Consider the following 22672-nt stretch of genomic DNA (forward strand, 5'->3'; position numbering starts at 1 on the left):
GACACACATATATAGCATACACACACATATAGCATATATAAATGTATATATACATTTATACATATATACATAGAACACATGTTATATATATAGCAGTACATTTAACTATACACAGCACATACATTAAAAAAAGTATTTTCTTCAGTATTGAGGTTATTATGTTTGCTTTTACATGTGTTAGATTGTGCTGTGAGAGAGCAAGTTTGCAATGAAAGGACAACTTTCTCAGCTCATTTCTAGTGGGTGGCCTCAGAGTCACCAGCTTAGCCACTAATAAGTTCCAGTCTAGTTGCTTTTCCGCAAATCACCAATTCAAGGTAACCTCTCATTGGTCTAGGTATAGCAGAAGAAAACAAAACAAATTTCAAGCACCAATATGCTAAAATAGGTGAGATATAGATTGGCTCACAGTGGCTTCTTGAATAAATTCATAAAGAATATCTGTGAAGGATCAAAATGAGAACAGCTTATGTTAGTTACGTAGGTAAAGACTGACTTTGAAAGATGCTAGTTTTTCTGTTTCTATTTTGTGTGTGTGTTGGGGCAAGGGTGTGGACACAATTTAAACACTTTCAAGCTATACATAGTGTTGTTGGTTTTTCTAGAAAATTGCTTAACAGCAATAATCCAAGGCTTAAGGGAATTTCCTTTATACTGACACTCTCGTTTGAAGAACCAAAATTGACTTATACACAGTTAGCTTCAAAACATGTATATCCTTTTCTGAAATTTCCTCCCTAATTTGAAAACCTTTACCCTAGCATGAAATGGGATTATAGCTCCCCATTGGAGCCACTCTGTAGACCACCCGGAAGCCTCCTCCTTAGTGAAGAGTCTCAGGAGGCCTTCTCTAAACTTTTCTAAACTGATAATGTGAAAATGGGTGCCCTGGTATGAACCATGTCATTAAACAGCTAGGAAGGCATGGAGGTAAGCTAACATTTGCCTGTAAACCACACCATGCAAAGTGTGGTTAATCATACCCCAAAATTGAGGCAGCCAAGCAACTCGGCCAGTAACATCTGAGCCAAATCCCTTGTTCTTCCATAAACATTCTTTTTTTTTTTTTTTTTTTTTTAATACATTCAGTAGTTACACCGAAAGTTAATGATGACTTTACTAATAGTAATAATAATTGTAGGGTTTTTTCATTGTCAGGCACAATGCTAACCTTTATAAATTATCTCATTTAATCTTCTCAAACTATGCAACAGAAACTAGTTTTACTCTTCTGACTTTTTTTTATTTTTTGCTTTATTTTTAATTGAAAATATAACACCTGCAAATGATAAAATTTCAAATACAACAGAGAAGAATACAATAAAATATGACTTTTCTTACTCTGGTTCCCCAGATGACTTCCACAGAAGAACCATTATAAGCAATTTCTTGGTCATTCTTTCAGAAATAATCTACATCTAGAAATCTACGAGAAAATGTCTAATTTTCAAGGCAATGGGTAGATATTATGCCCTACCTTATACAACTCTTTTTGATGCTTAACTATTATATTGAACATTTGCCTTACAAACAAATGAAGCCTTACCAGATTCACTTTAATGGCCTCATGGAATAGATACACCCCAATTTATTTAATCCTCTCCTCTTGATGGATACCCAAAGCAGGAATAATTCATGAACAGAAACAACCTAAGTTTTTTGTGTATTAGCTAGTTTAATCTTCATAATTAGCTCAATGAGATGAGTGTTATTATTAACTTCATTTTATAGACGGGAGAGCAGGGTCTTAAAAAAGATTGGTCATGTGCCTGAGGTCACAGAGCTCATGTTTAGAACCTGTGTACTTGGCAATAATGCTGACTATCCTTTGATTTATTTGCTTATTTTGCTTATTTTCTGTCTCTTCTCTTTTTTATTCTTTGTATCACTTCTCCCCACTGCCTCCCATCCACATACAAATACTTCTGGATATTTTCCCCTCTTTCTTCCTTGCTTATTGGACAAGTACACTGGCAGAGCCCAGTTACACTAAGCTCAAAGTGAATGGACTCACAAATCTCAAAGCAAAAGTGCCTCCTTGAAATGAAATTGTGTTGGTAAAGATTCAATCACACCTTCCTGAGAAATTGTGCTGAAGTATTGTATTTGCAGTGAAAGAAACTGCCTGAATCTACAAGACTGATTTCCACACACACACACCTCTTTCTCCTCCTCCTCTTTTCTCTCCTTCTCCTATTTTCTTTCCTCTTATTTTTCCTTTATATTCCTCTTCTTGTAACTGTCTTTAGCTCTGGTCAATACTATATAATAAATAGATATATTTGCTTCATGTAAAAATAAGATACATAATCACATAAGCCTACATGTTCAACTTCTTCTTCATCCCTAATCAAACCATTAAGTTGTTTGTATTTGTGTTTTGTTGTTTTGCTTCATTTGTTGATCAGTTTGTTTCTTCTGAAGATGTCAGGCCCAGCCTGTTCGTGTCCAAAGCCTTTGTTTTTTACTCTGGTCTGTCATGTCACCATCCTCGCACTTCCTGCGACTAGCTGATTACTGGTTTCAATGCTTCCAGAATGGCCCTGCCCTATACACAGGCATATATAGCTGTGAGAAATCTGTGCATCTCATTCTGCATGATACCTCTGATTTTCCTGTCCATGACACATAGAACTATGCACTCTTGTCAAAGGAGCCAGATTGGACAAGGAAGAGTCTGAGTAGAAATCTGGAAATGTGATAAAGCATAGTATTAACGGCAATAAGAAAGACTGATAATGCTGACCACCTGCTATGTGCCATAGTGTTTATGTAAATATATTCATTTTCTAGAGATACCATAACAAAGTACTGTAAACTAGGTGACCAAACAGCACAAATTAATTGTCTCACAGTTCTAGAGGCCAGAAGTCTATGATCAATGTGATGGCAGGGTGGGTTCTTTTGAGAGCTGGTGGGAACAACTTTACCATTTTTCTGTTCTGGCTTGTAGGGGTTTCGTGGCAATCTGTAGCACCCTTTGGCTCATGAATACATTACCCTGATCTCTGCCTTCATGTTCATATGCTCCCACTGTATACCTGCCTCTGCATCCAAATTTTTCCTTTTTGTAAGAACACCAGTTACATTGGATTACAGTCTGCCTTAATAAACTGATTTCAATTTCATTACTTCTGTAGAGACTCTATTTCCAAACACAGTGAGATTCTGAGATTTCAGTTTGTTAGGGCTTCAGTATCTATTTTTTCAGGCACACAAGTTAATCCGTAACAGTGTATTACCTTATTTAATTTTCTTCGCTGCTCTTCACTCAGACTTAAGAAAATATATATTAAGGCTAAGAGAGTTATATAATTTGCCAAAGTTAACAGAAATAGAACATGGCAGGCTCATATTTGAATCAGTAGCTTGAGCCTGAGTCCCTAACCACTATACTCTGTTGTCTTTATGTAAAATAGTTTTCTTTAAAGCAGGAGTCCCCAAACCCCGGGCCACAGACTGGTACCCATCCATGGCTTGTTAGGAAATGGGTTGCGTAGCAGAAGGTGAGTAGCACGCAAGTGAGTGAAGCATCATCTGTATTTACAGTTGCTCCCAATCCCTTGCTGGCCTTATCACCTGAGCTCTGCCTCCTGTCAGATCAGCAGTGCCATTAAAGTCTCTTAGGAGTGTGAACCCTATTGTGAACTGTACATATGGGGCATCTAGGTTGCATGTTCCTTCTGAGATTCTGATGCCTGATGATCTATCACTGCTTCCCATTACTCCCAGATGGAACCATCTAGTTGCAGGAAAACATGCTCAGGGGTCCCACTGATTCTAGATCATGGTGAGTTGTATTATTATTTAATTATATATTACAATGTAATAATAATAGAAAGAAAGTGCACAATAATTGCAACATGCTCAAATCATCCCAAAACCCTCAACCTGGTTCGTGAAAAAATTGTTTTCCATGAAACTGGTCCCTGATGCCAAAAATGTTGGGGACCACTGCTTTAAAGCATGGCTTTGGCAGTGCTAAATAGTTTATGTCACAGCATCACCAGTACAAGCAATGATGTCTCTATACTAACTGCATAAATCTCCAGCTAACATTAACACCACACATTAATCTTATCTATTTATTTCAGAGATAAGATTGTGAGTGATTGCTGCAAAAGGGCATTTGCTCTTATCTACCACAACAGGAGGAAGAATTATGCCTTTTTCTCTAAGATGAGCAAAACATTTCACCACTCAATACTGTTTTGTGGTAATTTTGTGTCATCTTTGGCACGGGCATGTCTAACAAAAAGTTTCTTGCTAACCTTCCCGTTATTTTTAGGACAAAGTCTCAGATCCTAAATATGACATCCAAAAATTGGCTACATTTTCCAGACTCCTCTCCAGCACCTAGTAATATGTCTGATCTCCATAAATATCATGCTGTCCTTTTAATATGGCATTGCAAGAAATGTTCTCCCACCCTATAATGTCTTCCTTATCCTTTGAATAGCCCAAATCCTGGCTAAAGCCCAGTCATCATTTCAGACTGATCTCCGGTGTTCTTTCCAGAATGAACTTCCTGACCCACTCCCACACTCCTAAGGGTAGGCTGGGTGCCCTTCCTCAGAACCTATTCTGAGCGTCTCTCCCAGTTTACTAACAGGATTCAGATATCCATCAGCTTTTCTGCATCTTTTACTTGGTTAAAAGGATCTTGAGGGCAGATCCACAGGTGTTCTGTATGTAGCAGGAGATCACTGCTAAATAAATTTTATAAAAACTGGACTGAACTTAAGTTACTATTGATTCTAGCATCTCTGAAAATCTAAGAATGATTTTACCTTCAAGACAGTAAAAAATACTAGTTGTCTATCAAAGGAAACAGAAGGTGACTTGACTCCACTTAGAGATTTAGCAAAGGCAAACCTGACAACAGGAAGTAATTGGGGGATACTTTATGGCAGCTAATCTAAAACTTTATTGTGCATAAAATTCAGATTCTTCATTTACTGTTAGTTCTGAAGTGGAAAAAGAATTTTGCCATCTTAATAGGCATCAAGAGTGACTCCTGGGAACACTAAAATGTGAGAATAAGTGCTGTAGGTCTTATAATAAAATCAATAACATGAAAATGGAACAAAATTACTGCACTTTTTTTTTAAATCACTCTTCAAGACATAGTGTTATTATTTATTTATTCATTTTGAGATGTAGTTTTGCTCTTGTTGCCCAGGCTGGAGTGCAGTGGCACAATTTCAGCTCACTGCAGACTCCACCTCCCGGGTTCAATCAATTCTCCTGCTTTAGCCTCCCAAGTAGCTGGGATTATAGGCGCATGCCACCATGCCTGGTTAATTCTGTATTTTTAGTAGAGATGGGGTTTTACCATATTCACCAGGCTGGTCTCGAACTCCTGATCTCAGGAATCCACCCAGCTTGGTCTCCTGAAGTGCTGGGATTACAGGTGTGAGCCACTATGCCCGGCTATAGTGTTATAATTTGAAACGAGGGCAAGTTCCTAAGTTATTCCTTCTCCCCAGTTGTCTCTCTATCACAGGTCTTTATTTTTCTTTGATTACAGCCTGGTTATGTTGTTTATTCCACTTCTTATTCAGTACAAAGTCCTCCCTAAAAAATTTGAGTTTCATTATCTAATAACATGTCATGGGACTGTGACTGAGAAACTCATCTCAGGTCACTCTATTAAGGCTTTCTGAAAATAAAGAAGAGCTGTAGCTGAAGTCAAGCAGTTTGTGACAAAGCAGGTAATTCATGCCAGCAACATTCCCCATTTCTAAGTTGGCACTTAAAAAAGGAAATGTTAGAGTTTTCTTTTTAAAATGTAAACTTAGCCTTAACTGAAAAGTACCATAAGCAAGGGTATAAAAGCATTTGTTTAGATAGTGCCATGACAAGAAAAAAAAAAGGAAAAAAAAGAAATCTTACCTTGTGATGGCCAAACTGAGTTTCCATATCTTAAATGCCCTACAAATTCTCTGTCTTTCCAGAGCAGTAAAATAATCAAATTTATGCCCTGGATGAGAGGACCATAAAGTTAAAGTGCTGTGAGAAACCCCAGGCCTCAGAGGGCTACCTGTCTTTTGTGGTGTATTAGTTTAATCGTGTTAACAAATCACCTAGAACCTACTCCAGGTCAGTGATATTATCTGAAAAGAATTTCACACCCATAGAATTTAAGAGAATTAGGAGCTCTAACAATCTTTCTGGCTGTATGTCTAAAGTAAATGGAGTGAGCTTTCAGGAACTGAAAACATCTTTGGGAATGAGTATAACCAGATGAAAAATTAAAGTCTACCAAAAAACCATGCTGGCCTCATACCCACAGACTTCATAACTACCCCAAGAAATTCTGTCAAAACTGGCACAGCAAGCTGGCTCTGTTCATCCTCTCAAAGTGGTGTATTTACCCCTTGGTACAGAATGTTGGGGAGCTCTCCATGGTAGATTTGTGGACTCCTACCCACTTAAGGCTGAATGAAATATCATCAACATTTTTCAGACTTATGCCTTGATGGTTGCAGTAGTTCTAAAGAAGTGAATGTAGCCTATACAAAGCAAAAATCAAAAAGATGAAAATCTGACTTGGCTGAATGTAGCAGAGAGACTTCCTAGTAATAAACTAAGTGAACATAGCCATTTATTGATACTGAGCATTTCCCATGTGCCAGGCCCTTCCTTTATATGCATTAACTCTCTTAACCCTTGTAAGGCCCTATGAGTAGGCATTTTCACCAATCTCCTTTCGCTTCAAGACTCAACCTGCCCAGCACACTAGCAGCAGAGCTGGGCGTCCTGCCTCTAATGGGTGCCTCCTTCACCTATCTCCTTCACAGTAAAAGACAGTGAAAAGCGAGTCTTGATCATCATGATGCCACTGCTGGAAATTACAAACTGTCCATTCTATTTACAAAAGACCCTGAATGAGCTTGAGTTAGGAATGGGGGTGGGCGAAAAAGAACAACTTCTGTCAATGTCAGTGTAAGCTATTTTGAGCTTTAAAATCATTTCACTCTTAAAGCTTTCCTTCGCTTCCTGTATTCAGAGCAATATATTTAGTTGCAAGTTTTGACAGAAGCCCAGTGAGCCAAAATCCTGTTACAGCAGTGGTTCTGGAGCCATTTCTACACTGACTGGAACCACCAGGCACTGAACATAACCTATTCATAAGCAGTGAAAATTGAGCTGTTTATTGTTGATTGTTTGTCAAAATTTGCCATTGTGACAAATATGAATGGTGTATTTCTAGGCTGTTTACATTTGTTTCCTTGAATTAAAATTCGCTATAGCCTATTCCAAATCCTAATAGTGGGTAGTAAATTGTTTTTTAAATAAAATTATTTTAAAAAGAGTAAATATTCAGCATTATTCTCATCACATGAGACAAAGAATGCTAATATCCTCTACATTTCAGACTTTCAACAATGGATGGGTTCATCAAATTGTAACTGTTTTCCTTTAAAAATCTGGTATGGGAACTATTCCTAAAGAATGTAAAGGCTTCTCTGGCCATTGTTGTAGTAGGTAAACAAAATCCAAAGCTTGCTGATAGAGATCAGTTTTTCAAATTACAATCATCGGCACGTAGCTTAAAGTTCATCTTTAATATTTATCTTATTTTATAATAATTTAAGTGAATTAAATCGACTTTTATTTTTCATTATAGTTTTTGTTTACTTTGCTCACTAACATTAAGGAGCTATTAAATTTATGTTTAGCCTTCCACTTCCATCAAACATACGTTCCTTCACAGAATTAAAAACTGCATCGTTGTAGTTTGTTTCAGAAGGTATTTTGGGAGATTCCATATTTATAGACATATGGCTGATTCTCTACAATATATTTGGGTAGAGGAAATCAGAATTTTAAAACTTAAAACTTAAAGAAACATGAAAATGCATCTAATCCAGAGGTAATCAGATCATGTTCAGTGGAATTGTGGTCGTTTTGCGGAGTGGCCTCAAGTAGAAAGCTAACTTAATGAGGAGTGATGAACCAAATGATGGAAAGAACCTGAATCTTTAGTATCATGGAATCTGCCCAGGATCACCGCATCTCTATATTTATTTCTTCTCCATTTTGAGTTTCTTTAGTGACCTCATAAAAAGCATTCTAATTGAGATGTCTTCTAAACCTGTACTGTACAGTACAATAGCCACATTCCCCAGATGTAAGATGCATTGACTAAAGCTGAAGACATACTTTAACCTAAACCAAAAAAGCTCCACTTTTCCCTGAAGTGCAGCAGCAAGTACCAACACACACACACACACACACACACACACACACACAATTTTGACTCTCCTCCACTTCCTTGATGAGGGGTTAAATAAAAGTTTATAAGCAAAGATACCAATTATCGTTTGAGTTCTGAACCTCAATATAAGGACAGTCAAATTAAAAAAACAAAACAGAAAATGGAAGCAGTGTAAAGTTTTCCCCAAGATATTCCTCAGGCTGATACAAGGATTGGCTCTCAGTTCTCTTAACTTGCAATTTAATGTCAATGTCATACAATGTTTTGTCTTTTCTTTGTCCTTGATCTGGTTGTGGGTGTGTGTGAGAGGGGTGTGCATGCACACACACACACTTTGGGGTTTTTATGAAGTTTTCAACATAAATCTGGGAAGAGCAGGTGTTTTTCATCTACATTCTCTACTGACATTGTATCTAAGAATACATACCCCTTTGTTCCCCTCAGTGAAGTCTTAGAACTTTTTTATGAATCCAGTTTCTTTGTAATTATATTTGAACCAGTAATTATACCAAAGCATCATTTAGCTTACATCAAAATGTCACATCTTTGAGACAAGTTCTAATTTCTACTACTTGTTCTAGTAAAATCTGCCTTTAGAAAGATTAATAATGTGTCTGTGCTAAACTATGTTTTACCATAATTAAGCATGTAGAAACTTATGCTAAGATCACTGTTTCTGGTCAAAACAGTAGTTCAATGAATTGGTTGAAACCACATAAATCTTTGAAATTTTACTTATTGCTTTTAGTATTGCATACTCATTCTACTTTGGCCCCATTTGCTGAGACTCTTCTGCTTTGAGACAAGGGTCCACATTCAAAATCCTGCTTGATTCAGTGCGTGCAATGTGCTTTAAATAATACTGCTTAGTGATCTGACTCTACTTTAGCTTTCAAAAGGTTTTCTATGCACTTTCACATGTACAAGTCGTATCTGAGAATGTATACATGTCAACAAGAAGTGACAGGATGTTGTTCCCCTACTTTTAGTTCGCCCACAATGCAGAATATATGCTGAATCAGTGTTAAAGTGATCCAATGCCCTTACCTTCAGATTTTCTTCCTATTCCATTCTGCTGACTTTTTAAGGCACATTCTGTTGTCTTCTTGAAGATTCTGGAAAGGCAGATGATCATTTAGTACATTTCAGCTAAGTGATACACAATCCAATTCAAAGTATCCTTAATATTAAGGCCAATAACTTCCATAAAATCCCAAGGGGTAGCACCAAAGTGATCAGCTTGTGTCAGCTCAACAACATCATGGACCCATTGTATATTTGTCAGGGCTCTCCAGAGAAACAGAACCAATAGGATGTATTAGAAGATAAATAGAAATAGGTTTATTGTAAAGGGTGAGCTCACATGATTATGGAGCTTGTGAGGTCCCATAATCTGCCATCTGCAAGCTGGAGGCCCAGGAAAGCCCATGGTGTAGTTCCAGTCCAAACTAGCAGACCTGATAGCCAGGGATGACAATGGTGTGAGTACAGGTTCAAGTTCAAAAGCCTGAAAACCAGGAGCTAAAATGTTTAAATGCAGGAGAAGACAGGTTTTCTTTTTGTTGGTTTGTTTTTGTTTTTTGAGATGACATCTTGGTTTGTCGCCCAGACTGGAGTGCAGTGGAGTGATCTTGGCTCACTGCAACCTCTGCCTCCTGGGTTCAAGTGATTCTCCTGCCTCAGCCTCCTGAGTAGCTGGGATAACAGAAATGCGCCAACATGCCCGGCTAATTTTTATATTTTTCATAGAGATGTGGCTTCACCATGTTGGCCAGGCTGATCTCAAACCCCTGACTTTAGGTGATCTGCCTAACCTAAGACTCCTCTTAGTTTTATCACGTGTGAGCCACTGCACCCAGCTGAGAAGATGGAATTTTTTAGCTCAAGCAGAAAGAAAACTAATTCATGCCCTTTCTGTGTTTTTGTTCTAATCAAGCCCTCAAGATTGGATGATGATTGGTGAGAGAGATCTTTATGAAGTCTACTGATTCAAATGCTAATCTCTTCTGGAGAAGTCCTCACTCAAACACCAGAAATTACATTATAGCAGCTATCCAGGCATCTGGCATCCCTTAGCCCAGTGAACTGAGGCAAAATTAACCATCACATATATGTGATGTCCTTCCTCTTAGTTATTTTCAGCTTGTTGGCTTTACCCTTGTGATCACAAAAAAAGGCTTCCACAATTCTAGATATAACTTTCAGATGTAAAAATTTCCAAAAGAGGAAGGACAATTTCTTAGTATATTTAGGGAAAGCTTTTTTAGAAGTCTCCCTGAGATGTTTTCCCTTGCCTGCCAGAATTATATTGTAAACCAGTTCCAAAACCATTCACAGAAAGAAGAAGATGAGATTCCTGGGACTGGCTTAGTGAAAAATATGTCCATGCTTAAGAGAGTAGATTGTCCAAACAAAAGTGGTTCTTTTAGACTCTTGGTAGGCAACTTGCTGTGTCTATATGTCTATTTTATTATGAGAGAGTGAAGCTGTACACTGTGCTTCCATTATATTGTAGAGGATTCATGTTCCATTGCAAACTTCAGTAAAAACAACAAACAATGAAGAAGTCCACAAGCAAACAACAACCAAAAAAACCCAAGCAACAATGAATGAATCTACCAGTTTTTAAAATCTTACAAGAAGCAGTTCTATTTTAACTACTGGAAGAGCTGGACAGTCTAAGAAAGATTGGATAAGGTAATTCATTTCAGATCTTGCAGGCTTGTGGTCAATATTTTCTTAATGCTTCTATGAGTAAATTCTGGATGAAGATGCCAAAAGCCCAGAATTTCTCAGAGGAAGAGTCAACAGGCAATATTTTCTCCCATGACCCAAGGAGTATTACATGTCTTCTTTAGAGCAAGCAGTCTCTAAGGTACTGGCCATCAGGAATCAAAATTCCTGATAAAATGCAATTATGATACCTGTAAACCTAAGTGGTATCAGGTTGAGAAATGAACCTCATCGCTTATCTTAAACCTAACATTTAATGTGCCCTGCTCATACATTTTCAGTATAATTTTTTATCTAATATTAGGTTGGTACAAAATTAATTGCTGGTTTACCTGCAATTAATTTTGTACCAACCTAATACTAAAGTACAAGGGGGGAAATGTGGTTTTCATAAATGTTATAGAACCATTTAAAGAATATTTGTAGCCAGTGCAGTGGCTCGTGCCTGTAATCTCAGCACTTCGGTGAGGCCAGTGTATGGGGATAGCTTAAGCTCAGGAGTTCAACACCAGCCTGGGCAACATAGGAACATTTTGTCTCCAGTTATAAAAAAATAATAATAATAATTCAAAAAGAAGGTCTGGGGTGTCAGAGATTATTAATTCTTCAGCATTGAAGATTTTGATTAATATGGCAAATTAAAGCACAAATATGACTATCCTCTCACAGAAATACTTTCTACCGCCCTACTTATATATTGCATAGATACCTAAGACTCCTCTTAGTTTTATCAGGCTGTGCCTAGGACTATCATTAGCCCAGTAATTCCGAGAAAATAAAGGGGTGCAAAGATCATGTAATGTACTTTTCTTCTTTTCTAATGTGATTTTATTTTCCTTGTGTAGAAGAAAGGAAAGCATAATAATCGATAAACAATCTGTTACATAAAGGAAACACTTCACAGTCTTTCAATTTGTCTCCTGACTTATCAGAAACAGAATTCCTTAAAAAAAAATTTATGAGTTGACTGACCAATTGTGGGAGTTCCAAATTCTTTTGAAGTTGGAGTACGAGGATTATGACATTTTTTGTAATCTAGGTGGTCTTCACAGGTCAGGAGCAAGAACTGGCTATAGTTGAGCAATCCCTCTAGAGAATCGTGCCTTGGTTCATTTACTCATGAGTCCAAAGTCCTGACTGAGGAGCATAGTGTGACCTAGTCAGAATCCATCCGCAGTTTGTAATTTATCATTCTCAAGGCAAACCTCAGACAAGCTCATAAGCATATTTTTTAGTTTTGAATCTCATTAGTAACCTAAATGCTATTGATTTTCCTACTATTTGCTAAACCAGATCTTGTTTGCTTTCCTAACTGATTTTTAGGGGCAACTCTGAGGCACTTGGTCCTAAATCTCCCTGAAAGTGAAAATTTCAACCAAATATCTACAGCATCTAGTCTCATAACTGTTACAAGCTTATTACTTAGATGCAATTAGAGTCCCTTTTGAGAACAGAAACCACCAGAATCCATTACCGTAAGTCAGATATATGTTGTCCAACATTTATAAAATGACATACTACTTAATGCTGTTGATATACAGGGTGACTTCACTCATTATAAGGTTGTGGAGGTCTAATATTAGTGTCCAGACAAGAGGTCCCAAGCCACAATGTAACCATTTGCTTATCTTTATCCATTACTACTTATTTATTATTTTTACCCACAGCAGCTTGGGGAACTTGGGCAAATGGCTTAATGCTCGGGGGCTTTTTCTTCATCTATTAAATAAGGGAGTTGCGCTAAGTAATCCCAACTCTTCTGCCTCTAAAATTTGATGATCATATGATTAAATGACCAACAATAATTGTGTCTACTAATAAAATGAGCCAAAAATTTGTTTTAAAAATTATGATGGAAATAATTTAGAATAGTGGGAATAAAAGAAATATCAAAATATATCCTCAGGAGGGTTTCTATATTTGACATCCTCTGAGCTCTCAGAAACTGTAATCACCAAAATACATATACTGTAGGCAGAAAGAACAGTGAATTTTACAGACTTCTTTACAGCTTTACTAAGTACTTCTACATCTATTACATTGATGGACTTTCACAATAAACCTCTAGATGGTTATTATTCCCATTTTACAGATGAGTAAACTTGGCTCAGCTGAAATAAATCATTGACTCAGGGACCGAAGCTAGTAACTTGAAACCAGGTTTGAGATTTTGCTATTTCAACACGTTTCATAACATGAAGGTTTTTTTTTTAACCTTATTATGATGTTAGAGACTACATATGGTCCTTTCCCTGGGCTGATCTCTAATGTTTCTCTAAACCCCTTTTGTTTTTAAGTCATTATACAATTTGAAGGATTTGACATTTTACAATGTCATCTACCCATCAAATATTGCAACCTGTGTCTCCAGTTTTAATTTTTTTTTTGGTCTCAGTAGAGTTTTAATTTTTTTCCATGTAGGTACAATATATTAATTGCTATTTCAACTTTTTAAAATGTATGATGGGTTTTTCTATTATAGTTTCTAATTGATTGCAAATATTTGAAAAACCCATGTGTTTCATTTATTCATATAGAGTTGGTTATTTAATTAAACATCTTTTTGTTTTATGTTTTATTTAATTTACTTCATTATGGTTAACTTAAAAAAAATTGGGGGCCTTAATTTATTCTACTCTTTAATTGAAAAACAGAAATAAAACAAATTTCTTGTCTTGTAAATGATTACATGCACTTATTAAAAAATACAAATGTGCAATCAAATAAAGTAAAAGAATAAAAGCAAATTTAAATCCCACCATTCAGAAAGAAGTAAGTTTGAAAAGCATTGCAGTGCATTATAATATACATTTGCTCACTGTAAAAAAAAAATTTTTTTAGAGACAGGCTGGTCTTGCTCTGTTGCCCAGGCTAGAGAGCATGGCTCATTGAAGCTTCAAACTCCTGGGTCCAAAGAACCCCCCCCACCTCAGCCTTCCAAGCAGCTGGGGCCACAGGAATGTGCCATCATGTTCTGCTGGAATTTTTTGTTTTTGTTTATTTTAATTGTATTTATTTACTTATTTATTTTTGTGGTAATAGAGGTCACACTGTATTGCCTAGGCTCTTTCTAAACTGCTGGCCTCAAGCAGTCCTCCTGCTGTGACCTCCCAAATATGCTGGGATTACAGATGTGAGCCACTGTCCCTGGCCTTTTTCCTCTTCAAAAAAATCTCTGTTCTATAGTTTGGATGTCTCCCCCAGCATTCATATGTTGAAAACCATCCCCAATGCACTTGTCTTTTGACCTTTTATCTCCTGCTACAGAGTGAGACAGAAGGCTCTCACTAGGTGTGGACCCCTTAACATTGGACTTCCCAGCCTTTAGAATAGTAAGAAAGTATTTCTTTATAAATCACTCAATCTGTGGTATGCTGTATAGCAACACAAAATGGACTAAGATACTGTACTTATGAGATGTTTATATTTTCTTTTTTCCTTTAATTTCTTCTTGCAAAATAGGAATAGTATATCATATATAACTGTATTTTCCTATGTTTAATATTTCTCCATGCCACTCAAATGTAATTTTAATAGCTGCATATTTTAGCATATGGATTTACCAAAACACAATAGCTATAGTGAGTTGAATGGTGGCCATTACAAAAGCTATGTATAGCTGAATCCCTGAAACCTGTGAATATTGCTTTATTTGGAAAAAGGGTCTTTACAGATGTAATTAAGTTCAGGATCTTGAAAGAAGATTATTGCGGCTCCTAAATCCAATAGATATCTTTATAAAAGGCACACAAAGGAGACAAACAGATGAGAAGGCAATGAGACCATAGAGCCAGAGATTGGAATGATATGGCCACAAGTCAAGGAATACTAACAACCACCAGACCAGAAGGTGGAAAAGGCAAAAATTGTGTTCTTCCCTAGAGCCTCCAGAGAAATGCCGTCCTGAGAACACTTTGATTTAAGAGGTCTTGCCTCTAGACTGTGAGAGAGTAAATTTCTATAATTATAAGCAACTAAGTTTGTGGCAGTTTGTTACAGCAGCCATAGGAGACTAATACAACAGGGAATCTAATATTGCCAAACATTTACATTGGTTCCAATTTTGAACATTATAGATAACACTATGATGTATTTGTGTTTCCAAGTTTTACACTATATATGTAATTACTAGGTGAAAAAAGTGTGAACAATTTAAGATGATTTTCAGGGAAGTTGTAATAATTGCATTTCCAAAAGCCACATATGATGGACCTTTCCACTGTCATCTTGCCCACACAAGTATAGCAATATCATTTTATAAACTTAATAGGAGACAAACACATTGATATTTTAATGTGGAATATATGGATTAGTGTCATATTTGAACACAGTTTCATAAGCTTATCAAACAATTATATTTCTTTTTTGAAATTTTCTTTGAATTTACAATTTTGGAGGGGTTTGTTTATGCAAGGGCTCTTTATGTATTAGTATAAGAGTCTTTAAAATTTTACAAATTAAAAAAAAAATTTTTTTTTTAATTTTACGAATTTTAAAAATTTTTTGCTGATATTTCATTTACCTTTACATTTTATTATATTTTGTAATGTTTAGATTTTATTTTCCTTCTTAACGTTGTCAAATATTATATTTTCACCTATATATATAATTTCACCCATTTTATATATATAATTACATTTCCCATTATATATACTTACATATTATATATGTATATATATATTAGTATATTAATATAAAATATATGTTAAATATATTATAGATAATATATATGTCATATATTTCATATATTATATATAAAATATGTATTAAATATATATCTCATGTATTTGAAATTATAAATCATTTATATATAACATAATATATATTGAATATATATAAAATATTTAAATATATATAAATAGATATATATTTAATATATAATGGGTTATTGTATAATATTTTTATATAATACAAAAATATTACATAATATGCACACACAGATATTTTACTTGTTACTATCGTATCTTGCTGTTATACATATCTTGATCACAGAAAGTAAGATTGAAACATAACAGGCAAACATATTAATACATTAACAGGCTAAAAATTATACATTTGCAAAATAAGCTTTGGTTTTGGCTGAGAAAGAGAGGAGGAAGTTTACAGGTGCTAGGTAGGGGTATTGCAAACCAAATAAGACAGCATGTTGTAGCTGGGTATGGTGGCTGATGCCTGTAATCCCAGCACTTTGGGAGGACAAGGTGGGTGGATCACTGAGATCAGGAGTTTGAGACCAGTCAACATGGTGAAACCCCATCTCTGGTTAAAAAAAAAAAAAAAAAAAAAAAAAAGTAGAGCCAGTCATGATGGCAGACATCTGTAATCTCAGCTACTTGGGAGGCTGAGGCAGGAAAATCACTTGAACCCAGAAGGTGAAGCTTACAGAGAGCCAAGATTGTACCACTGCACTCAAGCCTGGGTGGCAGGGTGAGATTCTGTCTCCAAAAAAAAAAAGGTTGTAATCTAGCTTTTTTTAAAAAACATCTCAGCATCAAAGTTCAAAGTATTGTCTTCTTAATGGGCTCAAATTTTTTGAATACATATTAGAAGCATGTTTTCTCCAGTCTTGATGTTTCTTTTCATGTGGATTAATACCAATGAGTACAGTATTTCTCATTTCTCTTTGTATTTTTACTCTGCCTGAGAGAGAGAGAGAGAGAGAGAGAGAGATACCTCATTGGTGAGGTTAAAAGAAAACTTGGTATGTAACACAGCCCCTTTCTCTTCCTTCTATCAGGGTAATATACTCAGACTAATGATTTTGCTTCTTTTCTCTCTACCATATTTCCTAAAGGGGGCTGCCTCTCACCTGGGAGGGTCAGAAGATACCCTGTCCTGGGACACCTGATACTGAACGTGCTATTGCATAGTTCTGAAGGTCACTGTTAGGCCAGTCATTTGCCCACAAATACTTAACAGATTTATGAATAATAAAGATATTTCTGATATCTCCATGGTTTATTCCCTTACAACACCTTTAAATTAATACAGAACTCTGCAGGGAGAGAGGAGTTTTTATTTGGTGTCCTCAGATTCCACCAATGTGATTGTCTGAAATAATCTGTCTTACTTTACAGTCCCACAGAGGCAGACTCAGATAAATATGTGATTGCAAATAGATTCATAGTAAAATCAAGGAAGGGAGACAGAAAAGAGTAGGAGGTAAATAAAGAATGTGTTATTAAGCTACTTTTTTTATGGTAAACAACTGAGTAACTCATTGTGGGTTTAGCTGGGGAACTCTGAAACTAGTGTGGAATATGGATCCAGCATTATACCAATAGAGAGGTGATGAAATCGGGCCATGTATACACCAATTTTCATCAGTCATTATTTGGGGGCTGCTCTTAATGGATATTAATTCCCTGATGCTTCATGCTGCAGGGAAGAGAGGCAGAGAGGCTCTGGAGTCTGAGACAGACGTGAATGGCAAAGGTATTTATGTGTGGGCAATTGAAATTCTAGTCCATGTACACTGAAATCGGAAAGAGTTGGGTGGCTTGTCATAGGGCCTGACAGTGTCTTCTACAGAGCTAGGCATGTAGGCTTTATTAGGTATGAGGTAAACTATATAGTTGGCATAGAAACCCACAATTAAAATAACTTGTCAATTCTTCTGATGTTGAGATATCCTGAAAGCTGTTTAATGTGACTAATAAATATTTTTAGTTGATTATGATATCATGTCTCTGGTTTAGAGAACCAATATATAAAATTTGAAACTTTTTGTAAAGTCAAGTTTCTCTCTCTGTTAAGCTAACATTAAATGCCTACCAGGTATGTCATAATGTTAGTTATTTTTCTTATACATTTCTGCATTCCACACTCAAAATTCTGTCCAGCGTATTATCTCTACAAGCAAGTATATTGTCTCTGTAAGCTAGTGTGGTGCAGCTGAAATTCAAAAAAATATTAAAGTCAAGTAGAACTCGATTCAAATTCTAGCTGTGTCCCTGAATAGCTACTGTCTCCGGTCAGGTTATTTACTTCTTTGACCTTCAGGTTCCCAACCTATGTATTGGAGATGATGCTAAACACCTATCACACTATTAAATGAAGTAATGCATCCATGTCAACAGAGAGCTTGTCATGCAGTAGACATCTAGCAAAATGTTTTCTCCTAGCACCATTTTCACATGAGAAAATTGAGCCTTAGAAAAGCAGAGTTACAGAGGTCATACCTTTACAAAAAGCTTTGGATCCAAGATTAAATCCATATCTCCCAAACTAGATAGAATAGTACCAGTCATCAATAGATACGTGCCACTGTTTTTTTCTACTTATAGCAGGTGCCATACCATTGGTGACTATAATTATTTTTTCAGATGCATTAAATAAAGACCTCCCATTGATATCTATGAAAGTCCAATTCATGTTTCAGAAATTTAAATTGCTAATTTAGTGATTTCAACACTAACTTTTTAAATCTGGATCTTAGCTTTGCATGAAGTGCTTGCTATTATTTGCTGCATCTTGTGATGGGGCTGGCATGTATTTAACCCCATCAATGACACTTGGATTGCATTAGAATGATGTAGCTAAGAATTTGGGCTCTGAAGCTAGACTCTTTGGGTTTGCATCTTAGTCTATGGTTTACTAGTTGTGTTTGTGTCTCAATTGCTTCATTTATAAAGCATGCAAAGAACCTTTCTCCAAAGAGTTACTATAGAGATCAAAAGCTTGAATATATATAAAGTGCTTAAAATTAGTGCCAAGTCTATAGTAAAAGTTCAATAAATGTAGTTATTATTTAGTAGAAAGTCTTCCTAAAAGAATGTGTGATTATACCATAAGATTAATCCATAAAGAAATGCAGGTTACTTGACTGGAAATATAAGTCATTGGAACAGTAGTAGAGCAGGAAGGAAGAAGAAAAAGATCCTACTAGAAATGAGTATCTAACAATCAAGAGAAAGCCACATAAAACAAGAACAAGATGGGAATTACAGCTAAAGGAGTTTGGGACTGTTTCTTCCTTTCACTGTGTTTTCCTAAGTCTCCAGTGGCCAGTAAATTCCTAAAAAATGAGAACAAAAACAATTAATTTGGTACCTGGAGATGATACCAGATGTGACAGAGGGCAGAAATGGTAGCCTTTTGTGACAGACCTAAAAATATATTTACTACCTTTACCTAAGATAGTATGTGCTCTGCATGAAACAGTCATGAGAAGGAATGAGTCACTTCACCAGGAAATGTATGTCCAAGGAATCTTAGGTGATACAAATAGAGTCTGAATAAGGAAATGGTAAGACACCATCTCCTACCTTCCTTTAATCACTATCCTCTTTTGGTCCTGGGACTCAACCTGCCTCAGTGCTGTTAAACCAGTGACTTGACACGTGGGGACTTCCATTGTTTCCATCCAGTGAGACTGAGGTCCCTTAGTGTACCCAGTCTACCCAGGAACTCAACTCCAGTTTTGCCTAAAATTCTTTTACAAAGTTCTCCATTGACACCTGCCAATCAAGGACCATCTTACAACTTTGGTTACAGAATGTTTGGGAAACTTTGCAATGGCCAAAGAACGTGCCAAGACAGTGCCACTTAACAGGCTGCCATGCCCAGGGAATTCAGAGGACCTCTAAGAAGTTGTTTCATTCTAGACGTCAACCTAATATCATCTCATCTCTAAACTCATTGTGCTGTTACACAAACTAAGTTTACTACCACGTGTATGGATGTTACCAGAGAAACAGAAAGCATGCTATGAGAGTACATCCTAGAAGCTGAGCTAGCCTGGTAAGAGATATTTAATGTGCCCTGAATTCATGAGAGTGAAGTAGGAAGAACATGCCAGAGGGAGAACTCTGAAAACAGAAGGCTTTTTTTTTTTTTTTTTTTTTTTCATTTGAAGAGTTGAAAGAATTTTGGTACAGGTTTATGGGATCAGTTAAGCCTAGTAGACTGCCAGAGATTAGAGTTAAATAGAACTCTGTAGCTGGAGTTAAGAGCAGATTCTGAATTCAGATGGCCCATAGACTTGTCTAAGTTCAAGTTACTCTCTGAAGCATTACTTGCAAGCACATGTTTTGAGTGGGATGCAGCTTACACACCTAGATGAGAAGGTAAAAGGTATCATGAAGGCCATAGAAGAAACGACAATTCTGAGACCTCTAAATCTAAGCTTAACCATCTGCTAGCTCTCTGGAGGACTGATTTTATTATTACATGGTGGTGTGTTTATTTCATATGGACTATATTTATTAAATTGCAGACATAGTTTTGCTATTTTCTTGTGTTCTAAGGCCTCTTCCTGAGTAATGCCACCTTTTGTCTACTGTTTAATCATTTAGTTCCAGGTTCTCATGGGAATCAAAATAGGCAATTATAAGTGATGCAAATGAAATCATGAATTTATATGGACTTTCTCTGCAACTGTAGATAGAAACACAATGGTAGGATAAAAGACTGAATAAGGATGAGAGAAAACATGCTAGGGATATCGGGATTTGGCCTGATGGTGGATCTGTAATGGAGATGGTAACTCTACTGAAGGGAACCACACCCATAATTATCTATCAGTCCATGCGTATATAGAACATTTCCAAACTTAGAGTTTTTGGCTTTTTATACCATGCTATATATAATGTGTATAAGGGTGGCTTAAATGAAATGGCGCTGACCCTTGGTAAACTAGAGGATAGTCTTCAGTTATGATTTAACCAAAATCACATGGTAAACTCAAGAATAGCTATACATCCATGAATTAACAAAAACCATGTGAAAGTAAGTGTTGCGTTCAGAAAGAAAGACCTTATTCCACTAAATTTCCCTTCCCTGTAAGAGAAAGATCTATTTCTATCAACTCTGGCCAGACTATGAGGACATAAAATTCATCCAAAAAATCTCAACACAACATTTAAACCCTGAACATGTTATTTTGTGGTTTTAATGAAGTGATCAAGGATAGAAAGTATTTTGGATGCATTCCAAAAATATTCAATAAAATGAAAGCAAGGAAGCATTTATGGTATAGTGATACTAATGCAGTTCTTTCCGAATGGGTATATGACCAACAGCCAAAGCTTGTGGCAGGCAGGGTGCAGTTGCTCAGGCTGTAATCCCCGCATTTTGTGAGGCCAAGATGGAAGAATTGCTTGAAACCAGGAGTTCAGGACCAGCCTGGGCAACATAGTGTGATCCCTATCTTTATTTTTTTTTTAATTTTAAATTACCTGGGTATGGTGGTACACACCTGTAGTCCCAGCTACTCAGGAGGCTGAGGTGGCAAGATCCCTTGAACCCAAGAGGTTGAGGCTGCAGTGAGCCAAGATGGTATCACTGCCTGAGCCTGTCTTTAAAAAAAAAAAAAAAGGTGACAATTTTGGGGAAGGGAAAAAGTGTGTTTCATCTTCTGTGTTTCTATCATTTCCCAGCATGTTTGTCATGAAACCAAGCTGGAAGCAGGCCCATGCCATCCAGAGTTGGCTATGCTTGGGAAATCAGTAAGGATCAGTATAACCAGAAGCTGTGTCATCCATGCCCTTAGAGTGCCGATGGTATTCTGGACCTAATTTACATGCTGTTTTTGTTCCAAAATGTGGTGTAACTTGATTGTTGCAAGTTCTTAACACATTTCTTTTAGAATGATAATTCCTTTGTCAGACCAGGACCCCCCAAACCGATTTAACATGCAGTGCAACTGAATATGTATAATACTGGTGTGGTGGTTGAATTTTTGAATCACAGAATCAAAAGATAGAGAGAGGGAAAGGAAGAGGAGGAGATGATGTGAAAGTGAAGGAGAGGGAAGGTAAAAAGAAACAAAGAGAAAGAACAAGAAAGGTGAGGTTCTAAAAAGAAGGTAGCACCATTTCTCCCCCATTCCAGAGAGGATGGCTGATTCTAGGCAAACTGTTTGGGAGCCTCCTTTGTCTCTCTACTTTTCTTACCTTCTACTTGTCATCTAGGCTTTTATATGTTCCTAAACCTCCTGCAGTGATGCCCCAGTCTTGCCTACCTTCCACCCCACCATGTCTCATGCCCCAAGAGTACTTCCTCCTTTCCTGTCCCATTTGGTACTTCTGGTCCTATCTACTTGTAAAATAAATGCAAGCTGAATAATTCACACAAGATAAGAGCTACCAATAGATGATAACACTCCCTATGGCACTTCTATTTTTTAAGAACCATTTTTATGTAATATAGTTTGTTTAATTAATGTAATTTCAGATTATTTGAAGATAAACGAACATATTCAGGTGGTATAGAGGGAAGATAATTTCAGGCTTGGGAGCCTCACACAGACCAACACTGCTCAGGAGAATTTTCACAAGCTAGCTGACCTTGCCTTTCATTACTTAACCCAAGGAATTTCTAAAAATTCTTAGGTTTCTCAAAAGGACCTCTATGCTGTTTCTTGAGTTTTTCTCATTGGCTTCCATGAGATCTTTAGTGCCATTGAAGGTAGAACAGTGTTAAGTCACTGTCTTTTTTTACTCCTCCTGCCATCTTGCAGTTTATACATGACAGTAGGTGTTCAATGTCTAGTAATGTTTAAATGCGCAATACCATTTTCTCTACTTTTCTTCTAAGGGTCAAAGCATTTGATGCATTTTTAGTATTGCTTTTCAAAGAAAGAAAGGGTAGCTTTCATTCTTCATTCTAAAAATAGAAAGTGGCTGGGGCGTGGTGGCTCATACCTGTAATCCCAGCACTTCAGGTGGCCAAGACGGGTGGAGTTTGAGACCAGCCTGGCCAACATGGTGAAAA

Source organism: Callithrix jacchus, chromosome 12, assembly GCF_049354715.1.
Source record: "Callithrix jacchus isolate 240 chromosome 12, calJac240_pri, whole genome shotgun sequence".
In the NCBI taxonomy this organism is placed as follows: Eukaryota; Metazoa; Chordata; class Mammalia; order Primates; family Cebidae; genus Callithrix; species Callithrix jacchus.